Genomic DNA, 22929 nt, shown 5'->3' on the forward strand with positions numbered 1-22929 from the left:
TGCTTCCAATTTACTGCAAGCATGTACAGTGTTATTTACTTATTTAGAAAGAAAACAAAACAAAACAGAATTTGTTAATCAAACAGTCCTCCTCGGTTCCAAGATTGGTGAATTCAATGGAAATTAAATGAATATGCTTTTAGCATATCTTTATGTGGGGTGCTCATTTAAACTATTGCTCCAACATTAATAGGACATCCACTTATCTTTTTTTTTTCCCTTTGGTGAGAATGAGTTTTTACTCTTTACATCCAGACTCCACACCTTAAGCCACCTGTGACAAAGAATACATATCTGTTAAATGCATATCTCCTGGGATAAGGGTGGAAGTGTTTCAGTAACTGGCTAAAGGAATGATTGAGCATATGACCCATACCTTCAGCTTTGTAGCACTGTCCCAAAAAGGGCCATAGGGCTAAGAGGCTTGAATATGGCTCTGGGTTTAATTTTCTGAGTTGTATTACTTTCCAATCTGAGAAATAATTTCAATTGGTTTAACTTTAGAAAACAAACTCTAAGGCAATTATGGGGAAGATTAGAAAATAAAATTTACTGGAAAACTAGTTACTTAAAAATTTAATTTTATTATCAAATAAATACCATGAGAGCCTCAGTGTTAAAATCCAGTGAGAAATAAATGCATTTTGACAATCAGGTTTTTAATAGAGGGAGGCTAAGGATTGAATACTCCTTGTCAGAGTGGGTAGGGTTTACAAAACTTGTCAATAAGTTCAGAGCAGACTATGGATAGATTGACACCCTGAAAATCTTGTGAAATTAATCTTTGAAGACAGGATTGAAGAAAGAATGACCATCACTGTCATTCTTTTAGCAAATAGTCACTAAACTGTGACAAGCACAGTGCTTGGGGCTGTGGATAATGCAGCGCTATATAAAATAGGGTCTGACATCAAGAAATCCATGGTTTGCATCACTTATTTGACAAATATTTATTGGCTACTACCTATACAGTAGGCACTGTGCTAAGCAGGCACTGGGGATTGAAGAGATTATGATAGAGAATTGTTCTCAAGGATTTACTTAACCTCCCCACCTAACAATTTCTGGGACCTGTGGAGCGAGGTTTATATTTACTCAAAGAAGATATTTGGACTTCCCAGGTAGATCTAGTGGTAAAGAACCTGCCTGCCAATGCAGGGGATTTAAGGGACACAGGCTCTATCCCTGGGTCAGGAAGATCCCCTGGAGGAGGAAATGGCAACCCACTCCAGTATTCTTGCCTGGAGAATTCCATGTACAGAGGAACCTGGCGGGCTACAATCACAAAGACTCATGGGTCACAAAGAGTCAGACATGACTGAGCCTCCTTAGCATGCACACACATGCAAAGAGGACATTAATTAGCTAAATGAATAAAAATTTTCTACAATCTTATTTCCTAGCCCTTAGACAATCCATTTCTCCTTTTCTATGTCCCTTCTATATTCTTAATTTATTGTTTTGCCTATTTTTTGTAACTGATGTTTCTTCAGTATTTTGGAACCTCTGCTCATATATTGGGGTTTCCCACACTGTGCTGGTCTTGTGAACTAATTCTCCTCTATTTTGACCACAGTTTTCTCAGCTATCTTCTGTATCTGGTTCTCAGCCTCTGCTTGCTTTGAATTCTCATTCATGTATCCTATAACTGTTGTTTGCTGTCTGCAGAAGTCCTTTTTCAGAAAGCCTAGTTTTGTTATTCCACTTTGTTGTGGTACTAGCCCGAGAAATATTAGTTTTCTGATCTACTTGAGAACTGACTAAAATCCCTATTGAACATATATTTTAAATTCTGATTCACTAAATCAAATAAAGTCAAATACTACTCAGTTTTTAGCATATTAAAGAGAAACTTGCATAAGATGAAAAGTTCATCTAATTAATTCTACTAATAATTTTTCCTAAGTTTTTTGAAAAAGTAAACAGATTATAAAAACAGACTTTGCCATTGTTGAGTTCAAAGTCACCAGAAAACAAAATGTGACATCAGAGCATTTTTTGTTTGTCTTTACAAATTTCCCATCAGACTTTCGACTATTGTTTGTTAGCCACTGGAATGCTTCTGCATTCCCAGACATCCTGTAAATTTTTCCAAAATTATGAGCTTAATATGCTTTTTGACACAGATTTCTCTGGCTATATTTCAGAATACATGTTGGTTTACATCAATTTTGCCTTACTTTATTACAGCAGCAAAAAGTGTTTTACCTATTCCAGTCATATTTTGAGGGGCTTCTTGTAATCAGATTAAATCTTTATTTCACAAATTTATGAAAAGATTTCTTAATAATACTTGCAAGGAGAATCTGATGAGTTAATACCAAAATTACATGGCCGATATCCAAAGTTCTATGTGTTCATTTATACTTGAAGTGAGAATTTCAAAGTTAAAATTGAGTTAACTGTTAGAGTTGCATTTCTAATTGCTTTAAGGGGCTTGGTTGAGAGGTTTTAAGGAAATTGTGTAAATATATCTTCTTTACTTGGATACTCATAGTACCTGGGCTTTTCAGATTTTGTTTTCATGAGATCTGTTTTCTACAAAAAATCTTTCACTAGTTCTAATTGTAAACAAGATTAATAAAACTAGTTGAAAAATGAGACATATTCAGCTAAGAAATTATCTCTTGGCTTATACGATATTAATTGTCAGTTTAACTGTTTTTCTACCATACACTTTCTCTCTCTCTACTCTAACTTTTGTCAAAATTAGGCTGTATTAAACTGAATTGATTATTAGTTTTTAAAAATTTACAGATATATGAAATTTTAATTTAGTATTAATGACAGCAGAGAAAGGACTGGTTGCTCATTAACTTAAAAATGTGTCTACTATACTTATACTTCAGAGTCATGATCTGGCCTTCTTATTGCCTTGGTTTTTACACTGATCGGTTTGCTGAGAAGAATCTCTGAGTCACTTACTAGAGTCATGCCTTCGTGAAAAACAGAATTCTGGAAAAGTATTAACAAATCACCCAAACTTTATGAATTTTTGTTTATGCCCTGTTAACATATGAACCAGTTTTATTTCTTCAGGGAATTATTTAGTCTCTAAAAAATTGTAATGTACATTTGCTATGCCTTTAGGGATTCAATTAGTTCAATGATGCCCTTGAAAATACTAGCAGGTATTAGTAATGGACTAATTGCAGAAGAATTTTCATATGTCATAACCTAGCGTTTCCCTGTAAATGATATGCCAGAGAACCTGAAGCTATTGCAGGTCTCTGCTATGTGTTTGAAGCAGAATTGCAAAGGGAAACTGAGCCCTGAATCCACTGTGTCAGAAATTATTTTAAGCTATACAGGTAAAGTAATATACAAAACAGATTAAAACCTGTGCCTTCTAATGAGGGAAGATAGAAACAATCAATAGAAATAGACAATAGGGAGGAAGGAAAGAAGGGAGGCAGAAAACGGGGAATGAAGGAAGGTTAGTGATAAGTGCTAATGATCCCAATAAGGTCGGTAAGAGTGATAGGGAGGATCCGACATGTACACTCAGTTGTGTCTGACTCTTAGACCCCTTGGACTGAAGCCTGCCTGGCTCCTCTGTCCATGGAATTTTCCAGGCAAGGATACTGGAGCAGGAAGCCAGTTTCTACTCCAGGCCATCTCCCAGACCCAGGGATCTATCCCACGTCTCCTGCGTTGCAGGCAGATTCTTTAGGGCTGAGCTACTGGGGAAGCCCTGTAGGGAGTATAGAGGTGATATTAACATTTTAAATAAAGTGACAAAGGAAGGACATGTTGAAAAAGTGGCATTTCATTAATGAGTGAAAGAGGATGAGAGAACAAGCTGAAAAGAACAATCCTATCATTAGAAAGAGGAACTTCAAAGACTTTGGGGCAAGAATGGGTCTGATATCTATAAAGAACAGGTAAGATGCCAGTGTAATGAATTTGTTAATCTCACAGGTACCAACTCCCCACTTAGAAATTTAGCTACAAAGAAATATTACTAAAAATCCTTTGAAGTCCAAGCTATTTGGAAAGAGTTGTAACAGGCAAAATTTTGGAGGAGAATTGAGTCAAGAGAGTTGAAATGGATGTTACATTAGATATAGACCTTAAAATTTACAGTCAGAAGATTATAAAAATCTCAGAGCTAAATTATAACACATTTTCATCATTATTAATCTGCTTTTTGTATGTCAATGCTATTTTAAACATTTGTTCATGTAATATTTTCTATAGCGGTGGTGGTTTAGTCGCTAAGTCGTGTCCGACTGTTGCAACCCCATGGATTGTAACTTGCCAGGCTTCTCTGTCCATGGGATTTTCTAGGCAAGAATACTGGACTACCTCCAACCTTGTTTAATGTCAAATCTTCTATAAATCAGGACTGGGGAAAATATTATAAGTATTTATGCATGCACAGCATAAGAGATATAATAATTACAATGGATATTATTTTTAGTGACAAGCACTAGTCTATGTGTTTTATATATGCTAGATGATTTACTCCTTATAATAGCTCCATCGGTTACATATTATTGGTATGTTCATTATATAGAAGAAGAAAGTGAGGCCCAGAGAGGTTATATATTTGGCCATGATCATCTAGTTTACTAGTAGAAGGGCCAGAATTTGGCTTCAGAGACACTAAACAAAGGCTCAGTGTTTGAAAGAAGGAATGAGGAAATCAGAATGCATCTGGTTCAGTTCAGTCGCTCAGTCGTGTCCGACTCTTTGCGACCCCATGAATTGCAGCATGCCAGGCCTCCCTGTCCATCACCAACTCCCGGAGTCCACCCAAACCCATGTCCATCGAGGTGGTGATGCCATCCAACCATCTCATCCTCTGTCGTCTCCTTCTCCTCCCGCCCCCAATCCTACCCAGCATCAGGGTCTTTTCCAATGATTCAACTCTTCGCATGAGGTGGCCAAAGTATTGGAGTTTCAGCTTCAACATCAATCCTTCCAATGAACACCCAGGATTGATCTCTTTTAGGATGGGTTGATTGGATCTCCTTGCAGTCCAAGGGACTCTCAAGAGTCTTCTCCAACACCACAGTTCAAAAGCATCAATTCTGCGGCGCTCAGCTTTCTTCACCGTCCAACTCTCACATCCATACATGACCACTGGAAAAACCATAGCCTTGACTAGACAGACTTTCGTTGGCAAAGTAATGTCTCTGCTTTTAAATATGCTATCTAGGTTGGCCATAACCTTTCTTCCAAGGAGTAAGCATCTTTTATTTTCATGGCTGCAATCACCATCAGCAGTGATTCTGGAGCCCAAAAAAATAAAGTCTGACACTGTTTCCACTGTTTCCCCATCTATTTCCCATGAAGTGATGGGACCAGATGCCATGATCTCAGTTTTCTGAACGTTGAGCTTTTCTTTTTTTTTTGAACGTTGAGCTTTAAGCCAACTTTTTCACTCTCCTCTTTCGCTTTCATCAAGAGGCTTTTTAGTTCTTCTTCACTTTCTGCCATAAGGGTGGTGTCATCCGCATATCTGAGGTTATTGATATTTCTCCCGGCAATCTTGATTCCAGCTTGTGTTTCTTCCAGCCCAGTGTTTCTCATGATGTACTCTGCATATAAGTTAAATAAGCAGGGTGACAATATACAGCCTTGATGTACTCCTTTTCCTATTTGGAACCAGTCTGTTGTTCCATGTCCAGTTCTAACTGTTGCTTCCTGACGTGCATACAGGTTTCTCAAGAGACAGGTCAGATGGTCTGGTATTCCCATCTCTTTCAGAATTTTCCACAGTTTATTGTGATCCACACAGTCAAAGGCTTTGGCATAGTCAATAAAGCAGAAATAGATGTTTTTCTGGAACTCTCTTGCTTTTTCGATGATCCAGCGGATGTTGGCAATTTGATCTCTGGTTCCTCTGCCTTTTCTAAAACCAGCTTGAACATCTGGAAGTTCACGGTTCACGTATTGCTGAAGCCTGGCTTGGAGAATTTTGAGCATTACTTTACTAGCATGTGAGATGAGTGCAATTGTGTGGTAGTTTGAGCATTCTTTGGCATTGCCTTTCTTTGGGATTGGAATGAAAACTGACCTTTTCCAGTCCTGTGGCCACTGCTGAGTTTTCCAAATTTGCTGGCATATCGAGTGCAGCACTTTCACAGCATCACCTTTGAGGATTTGAAATAGGTCAACTGGAATTCCATCACCTCCACTAGCTTTGTTCGTAGCGATGCTTTCTAAGGCCCACTTGACTTCACATTCCAGGATGCCTGGCTCTAGGTGAATGATCACACCATCGTGATTATCTGGGTCATGAAGATCTTTTTTGTACAGTTCTTCTGTGTATTCTTGTCACCTCTTCTTAATGCATCTGGTAACTACATCTAAAAAAAGTGGAATATGTTTCTGTTGTCATAATATATTTTGTTATCAGAAGCAAAATTGGGAAGAAAATGGGGCGAGATTACAGACACATAGAAAGTACACATCATTTGACTTCACTGTGCAGAATAATAGGGTTCTTTGACATAGGTAGAAAACATGGACTTACAGACTCTGTAGAGTGTGAAAGATGATTCCTAGAATAAATGATTACTTAAGATGGTATACAGCTAACTAATGAACCACGTATAAGAGTTTAGAAGCTGACAAACCTATAACATTTTAGTATTTTTAAAACATTTTCTAATTTATTATTAATTGTGTACAGTACAATATTTGAGGGTAAATTTTTTAGTGCAAAGAGATTTTAAAAAATGAGTTTTAATTGTTTATTTTTGTAGGATATCTAGAGTAGAAAGAAGTATTGTTTTTCTTCTGTTTACCCTAGCAGAAAATAATTTACTTATAAAAGTTATTAACATGAAACAGACTGCCAGTTATTTCTTCAACAAAAATGGGTTTATTCAAGATCAGCAAAGAATTTCGGTTTGAGGTCTTCAACCATGGTAAACTCACACAAGTTCCTGGCAAAAATGGAAAGAACTCATTTTAGAGGAAAAAAGAAAGCTGAGAGAGCTATAGGAAACACAGAATCCATTAAAGAAATGAAGAGTTTGAAGCATTGTGGCTTTTTATTGGCTGAGTGTAACAGTCATTGGTTAAGCTGTTGTCAGGCAAGAAGAGGAAGCCTTCATTTTTCCTTTTGGTCTCTGCTACCATCACAGGGCATGAGAACTTCCCTTTCTGGTCTCCCTTTATTTAATTGAGGTTCCCTTTATTATTTTTTTAACATTTTCCCCTTTTGATTAAGATTTTTATCTGAAAGCATCACTGATCAAGAGTCGGATTTTCTGGTTTCAATAGCTTTTTGTCTATCAGTATCAGGAAGGGCCTATCTTGAGTGTAGAGTCCCATATCAGAGGAAAATGTAGATTGGAAACCTAATGAGGCCGCATTTAAGAAACAGGGAGGGAAAGGAGGGAGAATTCTGAGGTGCTTTTTATCTAAAGTCCACATCAAGATGATAGACATTGGAGATCCAATTGAAGTACTACAGAATCACCAGAGTTTTGGCAGACAAACTTTCAATAGGCCTGATCCAGATATCTTGGGAAAGTCGTCTCAGATGTTGCTTGCTTCAGTTCCAGAAGTCCTTGCTTTCAGGTCCTTGCTTTCAAGTCCAGTCAGAGTTTGGTGCTTTGTTTAGACGTGTCACATGAATCAAAGAGTCTATTCTTTGGAGTTTGGCCGCACAAGCATGGATTAATATTACCTAATAGGAGTCTTCAGTGAGGTTGGAGAAGTCCTTCTGGAAGTATCTTGTCCAAAGATGAAAACTCCAGGTTATAAGATCTTCATCTACCAGGTGTGCACTGTGAAAAGATTGTTTCATGAAAACATGGTTATTTTTGATAGAAGCAGTCAGGCTTTTACACTATTAGAGTGTCTCTCCCTTTATCAGTTGTGAGACAACAGCAGAAGGAGCCAAGTGTATTCATTGGGTGTCCTGTGACAATCTCAATGGGTGAGAGTTTGTGAGTTCCAAAAGGGACAGATCTAAGATTTAGAAGGACCAGCAATGATTTTGTCTAAGTTATTTGAAAGACTTATACAAACTTTTCCAGTTGAGCTTTAATAATGCTTTTTGTGCATTTGAACAAACTAAAGAATTGAAGATGATGTGTATAGTGAGAGTGTAAAAAAAGTCAAACAGCATAGACTTGTCAATGTACATGATCAGTAAAATGGTTTCCTCAATCATTATGAAGTTTGAGAGGAGTTCCCAGGTAGAGATAATTTTTTCCAAAAGGACTTTAGATACAGAAAAAGCAGTAACTTATATGCAAGAGAAAGCTTCAGTCCAGTGTAGAAACACCAAATCATGACTAAAGCATATTTATATCCATAAGACAGAGGAAGTTGCATAAAATTAATTTACCAGACCTCAAATAGTCCGTTAAGCAGTTTAGAATGTCTGAAAGCTGAACAAACATATTTCCTAGGTTGTGTTTGGACAAATGGAACAAGTGATCTATACACCTTTTGTAGCCTTTTTAATGTTTCCCACCAATATGTATTCATAAATGCTATCATTTTATCAGTAGACCAATGACTTAATGTATGTACTATGGTTATGAGTAGGGATATCAGAGTCTCTGGTAGGATTGGGTTGTTATTTGGTCCAAATAAGAGCTTTCTCTTTTTATCAAACCAACAATTGTTGAATCTCCAATCTTGTTTTTCTTTCTCTGAGGCCAATTGTTGGGCTTCTCTAGCCAGTTTTTCTGAGTTATCATTTGGGGAAATATCCCTTTGGACTATGACAGAGGTTTGGCTGTTACTGGTTTCTTTAAAGGAAACATTCCTTGAAGAAATGTCATCAAGGTGATTTCCCCTAGCTTCCAGAGAGTCAAGTTTAGAAATACCCCAAAATCTTAATGGATAAAGCAGCAAGTAAAAGTATTGCATTCAGTAATTCCTGAACAAAGATGCCATTTTAAATCTTATTTCCACTATATATAAGGAAGCCCTACATTGCTTCCAAAACATTCCAAAATCATGAGATACTCTGAAAGCATATCTACTATCAGTTTAAATATTAGCAATTTTGCCTTTGATTAAAGTGCAAGCCCAGTATATGTGTGTATAATTCAACCTGTTGGACTGAAGCAGCCATGGATGAAGATTCTAACTAAACAATATCCAAAAGGAGTTGCACTATCATACCCAGCACAATATTTGCCATTGCTACCTTTTACAAAAGAATCACTAGTGAGCCATGAGAAGTTGGTGTTACCCAAAGGAATATCCTACAAGTCATCACCAAGAGTCAGAAGGTGATCAGTCAGCATTAAGCAGCTGTGAGGAACCACAACAGAGATAAAGAGGAGAAGGGCAGGATTAAGGTTATTGCAACATAAAAGAGCTGCATGAGGAGCAGATAGCCAAAGGACTTCATAGGAGGTGAGGTCAAGCGTGATGAGAATTCAAGAAAGCTTCTACTGCATAATAGTGGTCTAAGACAAGGTTCCAGTTGCAGCTGCAATTAATATTATTGATTATAATATTAATAATCTGTGGGTTAATGATGGGGCCTGTGTTTTATGATGAGTATGCCAAGGGCTTTCCCTTTCTCTTCATATACAAAAAAGAAAAGGGGACTCTGATCACTGGGATTCCCCAGAGCAGGTGGTTTTAAAAGACTCTCCTTTAAGGCATTAACAGCTGTGTTACCTGATTCTTCCAATAAAATCATGTCACTGCTGTTATTCTTTAGCAAAATATACAGATGTTTGGCCATAAAGGAAACATTTAGAATCCAATTTCAGCAATAACCCATCAGACCAAGAAAGCCTTTCAATAAGTGATGCTTAGTTTTGGGTTTTGGGTTTTGGGGTTTTAGTACACCGTGAAGTCCATCTGGATCTAAGCAAAGTCCTTGTTCTGATATCAGATACCATAAATATCATACCTGGGCAAACTGCAAGATTTCCTTGGCAACCTTATGTCCCTTTTAGCAAGTGGATGCTGCCTTACAATGAAGAGGCTTTAGAAGGCAGCAAAAAAGCAAATCATCCACATATTGCAACAAAGTAGATCCTCTAGGGAACTTTCTGTCATCCAGATCAGCCTTCAGGATTTGTGAAAAATAAGAAAGACTCTCACTAAGTCCCTGAGTTATTACTGTCCAGGTGAATTACTCTTCTTCCCAAGTAAAGGGGAAAAGCTACTGGTTAGCTTCGTCAACTAGAATACTAAAGAAAGTACTGCATCTATCAGTTATTGTCAAGAGTTTGCTTTGAGTGGGAATGGATGTTAGCAATGTATGAGGGTTAAGAGCAACAGGGTGTCAAGGAATAACAATGTTTATTGCTCAGAGGTCCTAAACAAGCCTCTACCCTCAGTCTTTAGGTTTTCTCATTGGTAAAATAAGAGTATTATTGTGACTTATTTATAGGATAATGAGGCCTTGAGTCTTGTAATCTTCTATCATAAACTTTCTGCCTTGAATGGCATCTTTACTTAAAGGATATTGATTAATTCTGGAACAAGATTTTGAGAAGTCTATTTGAACTTTAATGGATTGTGCACTGTAAATTTTGCTAGTATCAATTGGAGGCTTTTCTCATAACAAGGATGGTAGCTGATTTGATTCAATAGGGACGGATGATCAGTTCTTCTAGATTCAATTCTATTACCATTACTGGCAGATAAATAGAAGAGGCCAAAGGGTCACCAAATTCACCTGGTTGGCTGCTTTGATGACTACTGTCAAATTCTAGAATTATTTCCCCCTTTTTAGAGAGAGAAATTCCAGCGTTATGCTTCTCTACAAAGTCTTAGTTTAATAAGTGGATAGGAAATGAGGAACTAAGGAAAAAACTAAGGAGTGTCTCATAGGGACTAAACAAAAGAGAATGGGTGAGAGATAGGAACTACTTGAGGTTATTTGGAAGTCCCCGCTGTTTGAATTGATTTACTCCTCCAGGACAGTGGTTACTTTAAGGGAGTCGAGTTGAGCACTGAGTGTGACTCTGCTCTCAATTACTGCTGGAAGAGGTTCATCCCCAATCTGGAGAAGTATATCTCCAGGCTGGTTAAGAGAGAAGATTGGGAAGAGTCCTTGTAACTTCCTGTATCCCTAGGAACCCTATTATTGAGAATTGGAAAGAGTTTGGAAAGGCTGGTTAGAAAGCTGAAGGCACCTAAAGCATTTGAGTTTATAACAATCTCTCTTTCAACATCCTGACTCTGCAATCATAGCAGAAATGAAGAGGATTTTGCTTTCATTTGGAGGCTTTCATTCATTAACCAGAGTTGAAGATTAAGAATTTTTGTGGTCTTTCTTTTAAGGTGACTCATCTAGCATGCAGGAGAGATGGTTTGCCAGATAAAGTAAATCTGATGTAGACACAGTTTCCCATTCTATCCTGGCCCTCTTTACTAGAAGGGAAAGGTCTCAGTTCAATAATAATCATACAGTTAAAAGCTGCCTGGATGGAACCAACATCTAAAGGAAAACCAGAATTATTTGAAACAATAATCTGTGCAGTAGATTGTAGTAGTCATGACCAGGTTCATAAGGTTTTGTGTGGCAAACCTGAATTTTGTTCCAATCAACAGGCTTTGGTAAAACCTTAGGAGTTGCTTGATGAAATCTCCTAGCAATTGCTTGAATCTGGTCATGCAATAAGTTAGCAGGTTGGCCTCCTGGTTGTAATTCTAGAGACCTTTCAGGATTTTCCCAATTAGTGGTTTTCATCCAACGCTAAGCCTGGCCTTCACTGACAAGTATGTGAACTAGCTGAAACGAGTCAGAGCAACTAAGTTTGAATGACTATTTTAAATTCCTCAGCAAATCTGTGAGGGTATTAGTAACTTTGGGAAAATCTTTAGCTATGGACCAAAGTTCAGTTTTAGTCCAGGGGAAATAAGAAATTAAGGCTTCAGCCTCTAGATTCTCAGGAGGCTTAATTTTAAAGTGATGAGTTCTGATAAGTTAGAGGAAAGGAGAGTGGGGAGAGTTTCAGAAGAAAAAAGGAAGTTGGGTGAGAGGATTAGTATGATGAAACTGAGAGGTATAGGCTACATAAAAGAAAAGGAGAAAAGTCAGGGCTAGAGCTGGAACCCGAGACCGAGAAGTTAAGGAAAATGGCCATGAGGCTTCTAAAGCCATGTTATCTTTCTTTGATTATTTGACTCAGTTAAACATCTTATTTTGCAGAGGAACAATTTTAGACTCAACATTTAGAAGCCCCAAAATACTGACTGAAATAAGCATTCCATTCAGTTTTGGAAAATTTGGAGCTATGGTTACCCAATTTGATTTTAAGAGAATTAAGTGTGGGAATTTCATACGTTCCTCAGAATGGCCTTCATTGAGGTTGGTCCATTAAGTTAGAATTGTCCATGAGGAAGAATCATGGTTTTTTTCTTTTGCTTGTTGGTTATTTATTTTAAATATAGCAGCATGTACATGTAAATCCTCAACTCCCTTTCTCTCCCCAACAGGTAACCATAAGTTTCTGAACTATGATTTTAAACACAGAATTGCCTGGGGATCATGTAGGGGAGATGCTCTCACAATGTTTAGATAACTGGAATCCCATTTCTCAGAACTTCTTTTCTAGAGTACGAGAATGATTTTCAAATTGTTTACACAGCTCAAACAGTCCGTAGGCCTAATACCAGGAAATTCTAAGGGAACAGTCTAGTCCCCTAGGAGCCAGACCAAAAGCTGCTCTTATTCCCAAAGGAATTGGGCTGCGGGCCAAACCAGCACAATTCCAATGAAACATCTCCTGTTTTTGAAGGAATGGGTCAAAGGCAGTTGGTTCCAGAAGTAACAGCCTTTGTTCCAAAGGGCAATGGGTTGACGGCTAGCACGCTTCGAAATGAAACAGACTGATTTCAAAATCAGGCCAAAATGCCGATTGAGTATTTGCATACAGAACAAGGCCTTAATCAGAAAGGAGGAAGTCTTAAAGTAGACCTCTAAGAAAACCTAAGAAGTTTCACAGGATAAAAAGGTAAAAGCTTGAAATCAGTAGAAAGACTTACTATCAAATGCTAGGGTTGGCAAGAAAAGCAGTGAGCAACAAGGCACTCCAAAATCACTGCAGATGGTGATTGCAGCTATAAAATTAAAAGATGCTTTTAAGAAAAGTTATGACCAACCTAGACAGCATATTAAAACAGAGACATTACTTTGTCAACAAAGGTCCATCTAGTCAAGGCTATGGTTTTTCCAGTAGTCATGTATGGATGTGAGAGTTGGACGGTGAAGAAAGCTGAGCGCCAAAGAATTGATGCTTTTGAACTGTGGTGTTGGAGAAGACTCTTGAGAGTCCCTTGGACTGCAAGGAGATCCAACCAGTCCATCCTAAAGGAAATCAGTCCTGGTTGTTCATTGAAAGGACTGTTGTTGAAGCTGAAACGCCAATATTTTGGCCACCTGATGTGAAGAGCTGACTCATTTGAAAAGACCCTGATGTTGGGAAGGATTGAAGGCAGTAGGAGAAGAGGATGACAGAGGATGAGATGGTTGGATGGCATCACCGATTCAATGGACAGGAGTTTGGGTAAACTCTGGGAGTTGGTGATGGACAGGGAGGCCTGGCGTGCTACGGTTCATGGGGTCCCAAAGAGTTGGACATGATTGAGCAACTGAACTGAACTGAATAATATATTTTGTTGTTGTTTCTATATGTTAGAGAAAATACTGTTGCTCAAAACAAAAGACAAGTCATTTGATTACTTTTCCCTCATATTGATTCTTCCCTTTTGACAGTAGCTTATGAGACATATTTTACTATTTGGGTCTGATTTCACAGACCATTTTGTTAAAACCTGATAGTACTTAGTTGTTACTGCAGGAAGACTTGAAGAATCCTCTCTACATTTTTATTTTTTAATTAAAGTAGGTACCCTATGGAGCTTACTTTATATAACAGTTTGAAGGTATAGAATACTTGCTTTGTAATAAATAAAACAAATTATAAAATCCCATGTATCATAGCAGAATTTGAAAAAAAATCTGATACTTTAGGATGTATTTTCCTTGATAATTGCTTCACCAAAAATGTGTACATTTTATATTTATAACCAAAGGCATACTTGATTTGTTACGACATTGATACCTCAAATCTAATTATTCTCATTTAAATACAGAAGATAGATTTAGTTAAATAAACTTGATACTAAACAAAAAATCAGGTGACTGTTTTGAGTTGTGGTTTGAATTGAGAATCAGACATAATGTCTTAGAATTTGACATTATCCAATTTGTTATACTGTCACTCAGTATTTGCACTGCAGATAAATTGGAATTTGACATTATCCAATTTATTTTACTGTCACTCAGTGTTTGTCATTAGGCTGTTTGTTGAGGAAAGAGCAATGTGAAATTATATTTGAGAAATGAGCTGAAAAGATCATAATTATTATAGAAGTAGGTGATTAGCAAAACTATTTGTTGTTGCTGTTCAGTCACTAAGTCCTGTCTGACTCTTTGCGACCCTATGGACTGCAACACATCAGGCTTCCTTGTCCTTCACTATCTCCCAAAGTTTGCTCAAACTCACGTCCCCTGAGTCAGTGATGCCATCCAACCACCTCATCCTCTGTCATCCCCTTCTCCCCCTGCCCTCAATCTTTCCTAGCATCAGGGTCTTCTCCAGTGAGTCAGCTCTTTGCATCAGGTGGCCAAAGTATTAGAGCTTCAGCTTCAGCACCAGTCCTTCCAATGGGGGTTGATTTCCTTTAGGATTGACTGGTTAGATTTCCTTGCAGTCCAAGAAACTCTCAAGAATCTTCTCCAGCACCACAATTCAAAGGCATCAATTATTTGGTGCTCAGCCTTCTTTATGGTCCAGCTCTCATCACATCCATGCATGATTACTGGAAAAATCATAGCTTTCACTAATATGAAACTTTGTCGGCAAAATGATGTCTCTGCTTTTTAATAAGCTGTCTAGGTTTGTCACATCTTTCCTTTCAAGGAGCAAGTGTCTTAGTTTCATAGCTGCAGTCATCCTCCACAGTGATTTTGGAGCCCAAGAAAATAAAATATGTTACTGTTTTCACTTTTTCCCCATCCATTTGCCATGAAGTAATGGGACTGAATGCCATAATCTTAGTTTTTTGAATGTTGAGTTTTAAGCCAAGTTTTTCATTCTCCTCTTTCATCCTCATAAAGAGGCTCTTTAGTTCCTATTTGCTTTCTGATGTTAGGGTGGTGTCATCTGCCTAGCTGAGGTTGTTGATATTTCTCCCAGAAATCTTGATTCCAGCTTGTGATTCATCCAGCCTAGCATTTCACACAATGTACTCTGCATGAAAGTTAAATAGGCAAGGTGACAATATAGAGCCTTGACATACTCCTTTCCCAACTTTGACCAGTCAGTTTTTCCATATCCAGTTCTAACTTTACTTCTTGACCTGCAAAAGGTTTCTCAGGAAGCAGGTAAGGTAGTCTAGTATTCCTATCTCTTTAAGAATTTTCCATAGTTTGTTTTGATCCACACAGTCAAAATCTTTAATCAGAAACATATGTTTTTCTGGAATTCCTTTGCTTTTTCTATGATCCAACGATGTTGGCAGTTTTATCTCTGATACTTCTGCCTTTTCTAAATCCAGCAAAACTGTAGTTTCCCTTTAAACCCTGGAGGCCATCTCTTCAAAGCTCCATATCCCAAATTGTTTATAGTAAAGGAGAAACAAACTCTGACATCCTCTGTTTTTGAGGGTAAAAAATTTTTGCTTATAACCATGGAGTTACTGTTTACTGATATGGTTCAATGCGGCCCATTCTCACTTTAAAGCAAGATCTCCTATCCTCCCTTCTTTCTTCACTCTCTCCTCTCTGCTCTGCACCCACACACTCCTTCTCTCCAGTGCATGCAAAGACAGTATGTATGCTTCTCCTTTGGCTTGGCATGCTCTTCCCCACTTCTCTCTCCCAAACAAAATCCCCTTTTTGTGATACCTTCTTTAAGCTCTCTTAATGCTTGGTAGATTCCTACAGATAGCCTGTAGCCGTTATCAGATAGTGTTGAAATTGTATGCCTCTCTTCTCTCTCGTTCTCCCCTCATCTTGTTCTTCTCCATTTATGGATAATTCACCAAAGTCACAGATATCTAATAAGTGCTCTTTAATTCTAATATGCACTTCCCTGGTTCCCGAGACCTTCCAGTTGTTCAAGCTGGATATAGAAAAGACAGAGGAACCAGAGATCTAATTGCCAACAACTGTTGGATCATAAGAAAATCAAGAGAAACCCAGAAAAACATCTACTTCTGCTTCATTGACTATGCTATAGCTTTGATTGTGTGGATTACAGCAAACTGTGGAAAATTCTTGAAGAGATGGGAATACCAGACCATCTTACCTGCCTCCTGAGAAATCTGTGTGCAGGTCAAGAAGCAACACTTAGAACTGGACAAGGAACAAGAGACTGGTTCCAAATTTAGAAGGGAGTACGTCAAGGCTGTATATTGTCACCCTGCTTGTTTAACTTATATCCAGAGTACATCATGTGAAATGGGGGACCGGATGAAGCAAAAGCTGGAATCAAGATTGCCAGAAGAAATATCAATAACCTCAGATATGCAGACCACACCACCTTTATGGCAGGAAGTGAAGAAGAACTGAAGAACCTCTTGATGCAAGTGAAAGAAGAGAGTGAAAAAGCTTGCTTAAAACTCAACATTCAAAAAATCAAGATCATGGCATCTGGTCCCATCACTTCATGGCAAATGCATGGGGAAACAATGGAAACAGTGACAGACTTTGTTTTCATGGGCTCCAAAACACTGGAGATGATGACTGCAACCATGAAATTAAAAGATGCTTGTTCCTTGGAAGAAAAGCTATGACCAACCTAGACAATATATTAAAAAGCAGAGACACTACTTTGCTGACAAAGATCTGTCTAGTCAAAGCTATAATTTTTTTCAATAGTCCTGTATGGATGTAAGAGTTTGGCCTAAAGAAAGCTGAGCACTAAAAAATTGATGCTTTTGAATTGTGGTGTTGGAGAAGACTCTTGAGAGTCCCTTGGACTGCAAGGAGATCCAACCAGTCCATCCTAAAGGTGATCAGTCCTGGTTGTTCATTGGAAGGACTGATGTTGAAGCTGAAATGCCAATACTTTTGCCACCTCATGTGAAGAGCTGACTCATTTGAAAAGACCCTGATGCTGGGAAAGATTGAGGGCAGGAGGAGAAGGGGACGAGAGAGGATGAGATGGTTGGATGGCATCACCAACTCGATGGACATGAGTTTGAGCAAGCTCCAGGAGTTGGTGATGGACAGGGAAGCTTGGTGTGCTGCAGTCCATGGGGTCACAAAGAGTCAGACACAACTTAGCGACAGAACTGAACTGAACTGGTTGCTCAGTCGATGAAGAATCCACCTGCAAAGCAGGAGACTGCCTGCAACCCTGGAGACCTTGGTTTGGTCACTGGGTGGGAAAGGTCCCCTGGAGGATGAAATGGCAACCCACTCCAGTATTCTTGCCTGGGAAATACCATGGCCAGAGGAGCCCGATGAATTACAGTCCATGGAGTTGTAAGAATTAGACATGATTTAGCCACTTACCCACCACCACTAATGCTAATATAGCTAAGAATGTCTTTAAAAATAAGTAAATGTACTTAGCCATTAATAAATGTACTTAAGCATAAATAAATGTATTTAACCAACCTCAGAATACTGATGCACCTTTAAAACCTTATGCTCTTATAGAGTCTTACTCTGAAGATTATTTATATGTAATATGCAAATTATGACTTTGGTCAAATGGAAAATTGTTTGAGCTTAAATGAAAATTCCAGATCAAATTGAGAAAATGACTCGAATATTATCTGAGAGTTCCTGTTTTGTTTTAGTGTGGAAAGTTATGTGGAAGCACAGAGATGTTATATCCTCTAAGTGCCTTAAGTAGGTCCATGGATGTTAGGTTAGATAGTATCATCCAACCATTCATGTTTACCTGGAATCTCTCATTATGACTTATTTAGAAATAGGATCTTTGCATATATAATTATGGTGAAGCCACACTGAATTTGGATGGGCCTTAAATTCAATATGCCTAGTGTCCTTATAAGAAGAGGGGAGTTTGGCCACACGGATGCAGGTGCACAGGGGAGAAGGCCATGTGAAGATGGAGGCAGAGAGTAGAGTGATGCATCTACAAGCTGAGTCAGGCCAAGGATTGATCACAGCCACCAGAACCTAGAAGAGACAAGAATGAGTTTTTCCTACAGTTTTAGAGGGAAAGTGGCCATGCTGACATTTTGATTTCAGATATCTAGACTCTAGTACTGTGAGAGAATAAATTTCTGTAGTTTTAACCCACTCGGTTTGTATTTCGTTATGACATCACTAGCAAACTAATATAGCTTCAATTTAGTGATAAGGAGATGTTGTTTTAGTTCAGTTTGATTTAACATTTTGATGTTAATGATGATCAGCATTTATGTCAGCTTTTATTGATAATCAACTTTTATTAATGTCATGATATACAAATTAATATCCTTTAGCAATATATTCATGAAGAGTTTTAAAAAATCATGGGAAAATTGTACATAGCAACAGAGATGTCAGTGTTACATATTGCTGATGCTCTTGGTTACCCATCCATCAGCTATTTCCTTCTCCTCTCTGCCTTTAAATATAGTTGGAGGAACATATGAGGTTTGGAGCTATGGTAGCCATGTTAAGAATAAGAAATTTAAAGAAAAAAAAAATGACCCAGACACTTAACATTAATCAGCCCCCAATCAAACCTGAAATGACTTCCTGCAAATCGTTTTATTATAGGAGGTAATCAACTCTATTGAATGAACTACATTTAGTTGGATTCTTTGATAACTGCAACTCAAACATTCTAATGAATTCAATGAAATATGTTTGAGGTTTGAGGAAGCATAAAATAAAGGAGCTCTTGCCCCATACTGGAAAATTGGACAAAGTTTTAGTAATGATGGAAAGATGCATAAAAATTACCTGGATGAAAAAAAAATCAGAATATCCTCCTAGGAAAAGAGAATAGATGATAAAGGTAGAAAGCTGTAAAAGAACATTACTATGATGTAAAACAAAGAAGTAGGTTGAGTAGAGGAGGTTCAAGTCATGAAAATGTTTGCATGTCCTAATGACGTCGTTGGAAATTTTGCTATGAGCAATGGTAATCTACTGGAGTGCTTAATTAAGTTATTGTTAGATACTTCTGTTTATATTTTATGATTTATAAGGCTAGACTAAGAATCTCTCAGTAATAGTTCAGGTAAGAAATGATGATAACATAAATCATACATTGGTAATAGGAATATTAAAGGAGAAATATTATCAAGAAACAGTTGGGAAGTAAAATTGAAAATACCCAATGGATGTGAAGATAAGGAAGATAAAAGAACTTAGAATTATTCTCAGGTTTCTGGCTTGAGGACATAGTGCATAGGAAATAAGGGATAAAAAGCTAGTTATGATAATTTAATTTCCAAATGCCAAATACCTAATCTTTTGTTTTAATTATTTTCTAATGGAAAGTTAAATATATTTCCCTGCTATGGCATATATAGAATATTACTCAAATTTTCTTGATAACTCATGGTAATAATTGTGAATATCAATTATTGCTGGTGCTGTAAAATATCCAAGGAGGGCTTGAATTGACATGATACTTTTCTATAGCATGTTATTGTGGGATTCTATGGTGTTAATTAAATTGTTCTATGTCAATTTTATGGTTACTCTTTATTCTTCATTATTTTTAGACTAAGAATTATCAATTGATTCATTTCTTCAACCGTGTATTAAATTCACATTGTATTAGACATTGTTCTATGCATGGAGGTTACGGTGCTGAGCAAGACACAGTCACTCTTCTCAGAGACTTTATACCATACTGAGGAAAGACAGACAGTAAACAAGAGACGTACATGTCAAGATAATTCTACTTAGTAACAAGCACTTTGCAGGAAACAAAATAGAAGTTGCAAGGGATTAGGCCAATAGAGAGTAAGCTGGTAAGGAGGGAAATCACCTTTTGAGAGGAAACTTTTAAGTGAAAGCTAAGGAGGTGATGAAGATCTCGTGATGCTAATCTCTGAGAGGTAAGGATTTCGGAGGCAGAAGCCAATCAGAGGAAAGATGGAGAAGGGGACATAAATTTGCTGAATTTGAGGAACTGAGAGGTTGCTGAAGCTGAATGATCAAAGAGATTGGGGTAGTAAGAGTTGAAGGTAGAGAGCTGGACGTGGCACAGATCATAAAGTCCTAGGACCCTATTGCAAGGAGATGAATATTATCCAACTACAATGAGAAGCACGGATGTACTTAAACCATAGAGATGATATAGTCACTTTTATACAAAGACAATTCAGTCTTCTGAGTGGAGAATGGAAGTGTGAAAATAAAAGTGAAAAGGAGACCAGTTAGAAAGGTATTGTATGAGTCCAGGCAGGCATGTAGCAATAGGAAGAGAAGTAGAAGCACCAAATATATTTTTAAGGCAAAACCGAAAGAACATGTTGTTCATAGAATATTTTCTCCTTACAATTTTGCTACTACTTTACTATAGATTATTACATTCAGATTATCAGGTGGTTATGATGATCTAAAGTGGATTCTGAATAATAGTTTGAGGTTTTTTTTTTTTTTTTTAAGTAGAGTTTAAACTCATTGTATTGTCTTTATGCCTTTAGAGTGTTTTGTGGGTTTTCAGAAGATTATTGGAGAGTAGCTTCTATAAAAATGTGAAATTGGTGTGCTATAGAGTAATTTTATTTGTATTTTGAGGACATCAGCATCAATTTGAAAGAGCCTGCTTGTGATTCTCAGTACCCCAGAGCAAAGCGATAAGTGTTTACCAAGAAATTATGTCTCCTGGTAGATAGACCAAAATTTGGAGACTTGGAGATGTTCTCATTTTCACTGATCATATACTCTCTGACCTTGCTCAATACCTTTAATGGCTCTGTGTTACAGTTTCTCAGTCTTTGAATGGCAATAATGATCTTTTCCATCTAAGTTGAGATATATTTGTAAAGTACATGGAACTTGGCAACAGGAAATCACTACATACACAACAATTTATTGTTAGCTTTATGGCCAATTCACATCCCAAAGGATTTGAAGTCATTGCTATTTGAAGGTAGTCCAGTTCATTTTTTAGATAGATGGCTGACCCAGTACAGCAGTGACACAAAGTCCCTGAACAATTACACTCAAACTCTGCCTTGGTTGTGACAGAAAAAAAATATGATTGTTGAATCAATGGGGCTGTAAAAATGACTTGCCTTTCTTCTAACCTGCTGGGAAATGTAAGAAAATGCTGGGGTTGGAGGTTTAAAAAGAAGTCAGCACTGTTTTTTAAAATATTGTTTCAATTTTAAGGTATTGTAATTTAAGACTTATTAGTTTTTTTCTTAAGTATTCATGAGAAATGTTCTTATCTGATTAAAAATTTACTGTGTATTTCATGGTAATAAGGTCACTCTGATAAATGTGACAAGAGATGCTAAGTGTTTATAGAAGCATGAATTTGTGAAAATCATTATGTTTGGTGAAATAAAGTAAGTTATATGGAAAATGTGACATTTACCTATTTCCACACAGTACATATAAGAGGGAAGACTGTTTTCCTCCTAAGAAAATAAGGTGAGTCAACACTTCCAAATGGAAATACAGTAGTTACAATTGAGGAGAGTTGCATATATTCACTGGAGCACATAGGGAGGGGAAAGAAACCAAATAAAGAGACAAAGGAGGCTTATTGGTAACACTTTTAATCACAACTTTAGAATTTGAATGTTTTATCATAGATGGGAACACTGCAATTGAGATCATCTGATTTCTGCTTAATTTTAAAGAAGTCTTTTTGATGGTATCTGCATAGAGATACCATTACCTAATATCACCCCTCAAATTAATCATAAATATAGGTTGAAAAATAGGATCAATTTAAAGAGCTAGAGAAACCTATTTTTTTTACTGAGATATAATTCATATGCCATAAAATTCACCCTCTTAAAGTATATAGTTTAGTGTGCTTGCTATTCATAGTGTCCAATCATCACGACTGCCTAATTTGAGAAAACTTGTATCGCTCCCAAAAGATAACCCATACTTAATGGCAGTCACTTCTTCCCTCTTCTTCACAGTGCCTCTTGAGAAACCTGTATGCAGGTCAGGAAGCAACAGTCAGAACTGGACATGGAACAACAGACTGGTTCCAAACAGGAAAAGGAGTACATCAAGGCTGTATATTGTCACCCTGCTTATTTAACTTCTATGTAAAGTACATCATGAGAAATGCTGGGCTGGAGGAAGCACAAGCTGGAATCAAGATTGCTGGGAGAAATATTAATAACCTCAGATATGCAGATGACACCACCCTTATGGCAGAAAGTGGAGAAGAACGAAAGAGCCTCTTGAAGAAAGTGAAAGAGGAGAGTGAAAAAGCTGGCTTATAGTTGGCTTAAAAGCTCAACATTTAGAAAGCTAAGATCATGGCATTCGGTCCCATCACTTCATGAGAAATAGATGGGGAAACAGTGGAAACAGTGGCTGACTGTATTTTTCTGGGCTCCAAAATCACTGCAGATGGTGATTGCAGCCATGAAATTAAAACACGCTTACTCCTTGGAAGGAAAGTTATGACCAACCTAGACAGCATATTAAAAAGCAGAGACATTACTTTGCCAACAAAGGTCCATCTAGTCAAAGCTATGGTTTTTCCAGTGGTCATGTATGGATGTGAGAGTTGGACTGTGAAGAAAGCTGAGCACCGCAGAATTGATGCTTTTGAACTGTGGTGTTGGAGAAGACTCTTGAGAGTCCCTTGGACTGCAAGGAGATCCAATCAGTCCATCCTAAAGTAGATCAGTCCTGGGTGTACATTGGAGGGACTGCTGATGAAGCTGAAACTCCAATATTTTGGCCATCTGATGCAAAGAACTGACTCATTTGAAAAGACCCTGATGCTGGGAAAGATTGAAGGCAGGAGGAGAAGGTGATGACAGAGGACGAGATGGTTGAATGGCATC

This window comes from Giraffa tippelskirchi, chromosome 6 (assembly GCF_054371585.1).
Source record: "Giraffa tippelskirchi isolate mGirTip1 chromosome 6, T2T-mGirTip1v1.2.pri, whole genome shotgun sequence".
In the NCBI taxonomy this organism is placed as follows: Eukaryota; Metazoa; Chordata; class Mammalia; order Artiodactyla; family Giraffidae; genus Giraffa; species Giraffa tippelskirchi.